The 7322-nt window shown below is 45.7% G+C and overlaps 1 long non-coding RNA gene across 2 annotated transcripts; it reads right to left on the bottom strand.

Annotated features, from left to right (window-relative positions):
• Positions 1-615: 615 nt before the first annotated feature.
• On the bottom strand, positions 616-4829 carry LOC137599419 (uncharacterized). 2 transcript variants are annotated; one of them, XR_011036811.1, is made up of 4 exons: positions 4697-4829; positions 3629-3825; positions 1316-1395; positions 616-1151 (listed from the first exon to the last, which is right to left on the bottom strand). It is a non-coding gene; the product is annotated as an uncharacterized lncRNA (long non-coding RNA). The 2 variants fall into 2 exon arrangements; XR_011036810.1 differs by lacking the exon at positions 4697-4829 and having other exon boundaries at positions 3629-4223.
• Positions 4830-7322: the final 2493 nt, after the last annotated feature.

Below are 7322 nucleotides of genomic sequence, written 5' to 3'. Positions count from 1 at the left end.
TCAGATGTCGCTTAAAACTAGAATTTGGTTTCTATAAATTGACAAAAGACCTGAATAACTTTAGGAACATCTGGTGTTACAAAAATGTCCTATGCACTTTAGTTGATGACCACCTCACTTTTGCAAACTTCCTGTTATAATGCATTAATTTTTATATTGTATTTCCCTTTGTTTCTTGGTGTTTAATGTTTTTGAGTGTTTAGTGTTTTTGAAATTTCATCTAATGAAAAATTGTAAAATGTTCTAAATGTTCTAAATGTTCTAAATGTTCTAAATGTTCTAAATGTTAAATGTGATTGAAGTTTGTTTGGAAAAGATGTTCTGAGGCACTTAAATGCTTTCATCTAATGTAAAACTGCAAAATGTTTCAATGAGATTAAAGTGTTTTTGCAAAAATCAAAAAAATCTTCGTCTTCTTCGTCTTCTTCGTCTTCTTCGTCTTCTTCGTCTTCTTCGTCTTCTTCGTCTTCTTCTTCAAAAATCTTCTTCTTCTTCTTCTTCTTCTGTGTTTTAAGTCCTGTACTTTGAATATGAATGGAGCATATTCAACATGGAGACAGGAGACTCTGTTTTTAGTTTGATAAATGTTAGTTTTCTTCATTCAGGAATGTTTTTGATGTGAATTTCTTTTTGTGTGAATCTCTTTTGGTTTTGTGTCAGTGTGATTATCTTCTAATTTGGCTTTTATGAATAAATGTATTTTTTAAAAATCAAAGAAATCTCTTTCTGCTCAGAAAGCTGCTTCTCCATCTGGTCCTTCTGCTCAACCAGGGATCTGGTAAAGGGTTCCTCATTCTTGGTGAGCATCTCCATTAGTTGCTCCTCTCTCTTGACGGCCACCCCCTGCTGGCGCTCCATTGCCAGCTTTGTGTCTTGCAGCTCGTACAAGGTGTCCCTGTATTTTCTGGTATGCTGGTTGGCCATCGTGAGTTCCAGCTCTTTCTTCTCCAGAAGGTCGTTGAGCCGGGTCACCTCCTTCTTGTGCTCCTGAAGTATCTTCTCCTGCCTTTCTGTCTGGGAGTGGAGGCTCTTTCGTATTTCACCTGGAGGGCACGTAGCCTGCCATCAACAGCAGTGATGTTCTGACTCCCCTCCGCTATCTGCTCCTGTGCCCCGCCCAGGTTCTCGGCTGTGGGCGTTACATTTTCATCCTTTACAGGTGTGGAAGAAGTGAATGATTACAGTTTTAGGAAGATAACACAAAGTCAGTCAGCAGTCGTTGGACTTGTGGAGAACTGCAGCACATGAACGTAACAAGTCAAATGAGAGGCAGGTGAAGTAAATACTAGAACGTTTTCGGTGGAAGGTCTCCTACCCTCTGGAGCATTCTTCTGTTCCTCCTCCTGGCTCTGCTGTTCGTCTCTGGGGGGCGACAGAGGCTGCTGACGGGATCAGCTGTTCACGAGAGTCATGTCAGTGAAGAAGAACTGCATGTTAATGACGTGTCACATGTTAATGATGTCATCCAACTGGAAAATAACCAGTTTAATTTTGAAGGATGTTTGTTAGTTTGTTTCTTAGCACAATTACCATTATCCACGTTATTCAGCACCATTATTCCACAATCAATCACACATCTGACATTGTCCCCTTTCGATAGGTCATTACTAATCAATAAATCAATCAAATTTTATTTATAAAGCATTTAATCACATTAACAGACATTTCAAAGGTAATAAAGTTGAGACTAACAGGCAAATTTGTGATAAAAAATAAAAACAAACTATTTTTTATTCATTTTCAGAGAAACACACCTAATATATATACTGTATATGTTACGTTAAATAAATACTAACATATTTAGTTCAGAGGAGAGTTTGTAAAAGTCTAGAGGTGAGGGGGTTCTGGAGGTGAGGTGGTTCTGGAGGTGAGGTGGTTCTGGAGGTGAGGTGATTCTGGAGGCGAGGTGGTTCTGGAGGTGAGGTGGTTGTGGAGGTGAGGTGATTCTGGAGGTGATGTGGTTCTGGAGGTGATGTGGTTCTGGAGGTGATGTGGTTCTGGAGGTGATGTGGTTCTGGAGGTGAGGTGGTTGTGGAGGTGATGTGGTTCTGGAGGTGGTGTGGTTCTGGAGGTGATGTGGTTCTGGAGGTGAGGTGGTTGTGGAGGTGAGGTGGTTCTGGAGGTGAGGTGGTTGTGGAGGTGAGGTGGTTCTGGAGGTGAGGGGGTTCTGGAGGTGAGGTGGTTGTGGAGGTGATGTGTTTCTGGAGGTGAGGTGGTTCTGGAGGTGAGGTGGTTCTGGAGGTGAGGTGGTTGTGTAGGTGAGGTGGTTGTGGAGGTGAGGTGATTCTGGAGGTGAGGTGGTTCTGGAGGTGAGGTGGTTGTGGAGGTTAGGTGATTCTGGAGGTGAGGTGGTTCTGGAGGTGAGGTGGTTGTGGAGGTGAGGTGGTTCTGGAGGTGAGGTGGTTGTGTAGGTGAGGTGGTTGTGGAGGTGAGGTGATTCTGGAGGTGAGGTGGTTCTGGAGGTGAGGTGGTTGTGGAAGTGAGGTGGTTGTGGAGGTGATGTGGTTCTGGAGGTGATGTGGTTCTGGAGGTGAGGTGGTTGTGGAGGTGATGTGTTTCTGGAGGTGAGGTGGTTCTGGAGGTGAGGTGGTTGTGGAGGTGATGTGGTTCTGGAGGTGGTGTGGATGTGGAGGTGATGTGGTTCTGGAGGTGAGGTGGTTCTGGAGGTGATGTGTTTCTGGAGGTGAGGTGGTTCTGGAGTTGATGTGGTTCTGGAGTTGATGTGGTTGTGGAGGTGAGGTGGTTGTGTAGGTGAGGTGGTTCTGGAGGTGATGTGGTTCTGGAGTTGATGACTTTGATGACTAAACTGACTTTGATAGACATTAAAGCGTCAAAGCCTTAAAGCGTCAAAGCGTCTCGATGACGTCATAGAGATGATTTGCTGCTTTGCAAACTAACCTTTTAGTGATTGGTCCATACTTATCACATTATACATTTTAGAACTAACGTTAATTGTTTCCACGGTAACCATGGTCATCGGGTTTTGTTCCCTGCTATAAGTGTGCATGCGCAGAAAACACTTGGACACGGGAACCAAGAAGGACGTTTTCCACAGCTAGGGTTGGGGTTAGAGTTACAGACTACAGACTGGGTTTGGGTTAGGGTTACAGACTATAGACTGGGTTAGAGTTACAGACTACAGACTGGGTTAGGGTTAGAGTTACAGACTACAGACTGGGTTAGGGTTACAGACTACAGACTGGGTTTGAGTTAGGGTTACAGACTACAGACTGGGTTAGAGTTAGGGTTACAGACTACAGACTGGGTTAGAGTTACAGACTATAGAGTGGGTTAGGGTTACAGACTACAGACTGGGTTAGGGTTAGAGTTCAGACTGGGTTAGAGTTAGGGTTACAGACTACAGACTGGGTTAGGGATAGAGTTACAGACTACAGACTGGGTTAGGGTTACAGACTACAGACTGGGTTTGGGTTAGGGTTACAGACTGGGTTTGGGTAAGGGTTACAGACTGGGTTTGGGTTAGGGTTACAGACTGGGTTTGGGTAAGGGTTACAGACTGGGTTAGGGTTAGAGTTACACCTCGTGCAGTTATACCTCGTGCAGAGTGATGTTTCCCGAATGTGTGAAATATTAGGGAGGAAGAGGAGGAAGAGGAGGGAGCGTGGACCTGAGTGTTTCTGCAAACATGTGTTCCAGTGATGCTCCTCAGTCAGGGGTGGCTCCGTTCCAAGACTCTGCTGTTCTTCACTTTTTAAGTTCCTCTCTGGACGTTACCTCCAAAATAAAAGCATCTGTGGCAAGTTTCCATATAGAAGGGTCAGAGGGCGTGACCCCAATCATTGGAGAGCCTTTGAGCACACATGCCTATTCAAAGGATGAAAGATCAATGTCATTGTGTTTGTTGGGGATGTTGATGTCCTATAAAAGCCTACTTGTTTCTACGCATTGTTGCAACTAATTATTTCCCTCAAGACTCATTTTTAAGAACATAACCTGAAAGTTTTTTGTTTAAGCTGGGGTGAGTCTTCATAGATGTTCTTGAAAATTAATCAAATCTATTTATATCAATAATGAAATAGAAGCACTACAGATTCAGTCTGAGACATTGAGAACAAGCTGTAATGTTAAAAATATGAAAAAGCTCTTCATCCATCTATCGTCAATGGATCTCAGTTACACCTGGATCCATCAGGAAGCCCCTCTGATTCCATCTGTGAGGCAGGAAGAGGCAGAGGAACGTCTCCACATCCCCACCCCCACTGTAAAATATCTGGAGTTCACAAAGAAGATGAAATAATCATTTCAGAATGAACAGACATGTAACCCTACCCTAACCCCACATCTAGCCAGAGCTGGAATGACATGGAGTCAGGTGACGAAGGCTCCACCCATCCAGAATGAATGAAGAAAAACTTAAAAATCATCTAAAGAATGCCTGTTAACACGAAAGTGATATTACAATGACCTATGAGGGAAAACTACTGGAAACTGCAGAGCTTTATGTTAATCAGACGGATTTTTACCTGGATTTATTTGTATTGCATTATTTTACTGTGTTTATGGACTTTGTAATATTGAAAGATCGATTGTGTATGAGTATGAAAAGTTATAGCGTTGGGCTGGATGTGTTTATTGCGCGTACTTGAAGATTGATAGAAAACTTCCTTGTTTAAGCCTTTTATTTTGAAACGTGTAAACGGAAGTGTGACCGTGTATTGTGAAGGGCTTTACCAACCCGTCCAGCAGCCAGTAGTCATGTTCTCTCATCTCGTAACTTAGCACAGATCCAGCGCATCTCTCCTCTCCGCCTCCTCGCTCCAGTTCGTCGCAATTTTGCGCCACCACCGGGGGTTCCGCCGGAACGCTCGCCGGAGGAAGAGCGCCATGGCCCGCGTGGTGGTCGGAGGGATGCCGGAGGCGGCCGCCGGAGGAGGAGTGATGCTGAAACGAGAGAAAGCCATGCGGAGGAAGCGAAAGGACGTGTTCGTCTTCCAGATGTGCTTCGCGGGGGGGCTGCTGGGGCTCGTCGGGGGGCTCCGGTCTGTGGCTCATAAAGCAGGTGAGGGCAGGTTAACGGTTTGCGGTTGGAGGCGGTTGGAGGCGTTTTCTAGAATGACTTGATTTGTGTCATTTCTATGTTACACGTTCACCAAACGGATCGCTGCATAGAAACCTACAGGAAATATGGAATTTAAAATGTTTGACTAATCATATTGAGATCAATCGTGATTATTTAGCCAGCGAGACCCGAAATAGCTGCAATCAAATGCATGAAGTGCTCATAGTACAGTTGTGTGAAACAGCCCATGAGGCTGAGGGAGTTGGGTTCCTGTAAGGAACAGAACAACAGCTCTCCTTCCAGAGCCCAACATCTGTGAATAATAACCTCCTACATGGTAGCGCTGCTGCAGCTCCTCTCGCCCAACGGAAATCTTCTTTTCTACCATTTCCTGTTAGCTGCAGTCAGCAGACGACTGATAAGACTCCCGCTTCAGACACCGTCCTCTGGTGTCATCTGACATCTGCAGACTCACCATCAGGTGGGGACGGCCGTCAGGCAGCTTTTAGAGGGAGCTGCTCCAAGTTCAGGCTGTCCCCATTTTTGTGGTTGACGTCACATCGACAGCCACGACGACGTCAAGGTGTGAACAGAGCTGCTTCACCACACTTCAGGGTGTGAACAGAGCTGCTTCACCACGCTTCAGGGTGTGAACAGAGTTGCTTCACCACGCTTCAGGGTGTGAACAGAGCTGCTTCACCACGCTTCAGGGTGTGAACAGAGCTGCTTCACCACGCTTCAGGGTGTGAACAGAGCTGCTTCACCACGCTTCAGGGTGTGAACAGAGCTGCTTCACCACGCTTCAGGGTGTGAACAGAGCTGCTTCACCACGCTTCAGGGTGTGAACAGAGCTGCTTCACCACGCTTCAGGGTGTGAACAGAGCTGCTTCACCACGCTTCAGGGTGTGAACAGAGCTGCTTCACCACGCTTCAGGGTGTGAACAGAGCTGCTTCACCAGGCTTCAGGGTGTCAACAGAGCTGCTTGACCGCACTTCAGGGTGTGAACAGAGCTGCTTTATCCGTGCTTCAGGATGTGAACAGAGCTTCGTCATCCGTGTTTTAGTGTGTGAACAGAGCTGTTTCATCTTTGCTTCAGGGTGTGAACAGAGCTGTTTCACCACGCTTCAGGGTGTGAACAGAGCTGCTTCACCACGCTTCAGGGTGTGAACAGAGCTGCTTCACCACGCTTCAGGGTGTGAACAGAGCTGATTCACCACGCTTAAGGGTGTGAACGGAGCTGCTTCACCACACTTAAGGGTGTGAACGGAGCTGCTTCACCACTCTTCAGGGTGTGAACAGAGCTGCTTCACCACGCTTCAGGGTGTGAACAGAGCTGCTTCACCACGCTTCAGGGTGTGAACAGAGCTGTTTCACCACGCTTCAGTGTGTGAACAGAGCTGCTTCACCACGCTTCAGGGTGTGAACAGAGCTGATTCACCACGCTTAAGGGTGTGAACGGAGCTGCTTCACCACTCTTCAGGGTGTGAACAGAGCTGCTTCACCACGCTTCAGGGTGTGAACAGAGCTGCCTCATCATTCTTCAGGGTGTGAACAGAGCTGCTTCATCCATGCTTCAGGATATGAACAGAGCTTCGTCATCCGTGTTTTAGTGTGTGAACAGAGCTGCTTCACCACGCTTTGGGGTGTACAGAGCTGCTTCACAAGGCTTCAGGGTGTGAACAGAGCTGCTTCATCCATGCTTCATACTCCTCGTCGTACAGTCAGAGGTCTAACTGTCTGACTGTTCCCTCAAGCGGCTGCTGACGGGTTTGTTTCTGACTGGCTGCTGAAGTTGTCGGTCTGTCGAGAAGCTGGAATGTGACCTGATCTTTGAGGTATTTATTAGGAATAAAAGAATGAATTGACATGTCAGCACATTTATCTTGAATGTCAGAAAGGAGATGAGTGGAGGTGATGCATTCACCTGCTGGATTGTTAGCAGGATGAAGCTGAAATAACATGAATAGAGTTCATTCAAGTTCATTGGTGCCTTTGTTTTTTTTAGCTCAGACCCCTGAATCTACCTCTCTGACATGTTTTAAAATTTCAACATAGTTTAAAAATGTAAAAATTATTAAATCTGAGGTTTAATTGCTTGCATATTGTAATGCTGTGTTCTGCTGATTATCAACATGTGTTCACATAATCAATAATGATAATAACAGAAAAAAGGAAAATGTTCTCCCGTATCTTGATTCCACATCAACAAAAAGAAGATGAAGAGAAGATGCTGATTGGCTTTTCTTTGTTTGATATCGGGATCAGGAAGATGTCCATTCTTCCCCTGAGAACCTAACGAAC

The sequence above is a fragment of the Antennarius striatus genome, chromosome 7 (genome assembly GCF_040054535.1).
Source record: "Antennarius striatus isolate MH-2024 chromosome 7, ASM4005453v1, whole genome shotgun sequence".
Taxonomy (NCBI): domain Eukaryota; kingdom Metazoa; phylum Chordata; class Actinopteri; order Lophiiformes; family Antennariidae; genus Antennarius; species Antennarius striatus.
Note: the sequence above shows the minus strand (reverse complement) of the source record. Positions and strands in the feature narration are given on the sequence as shown.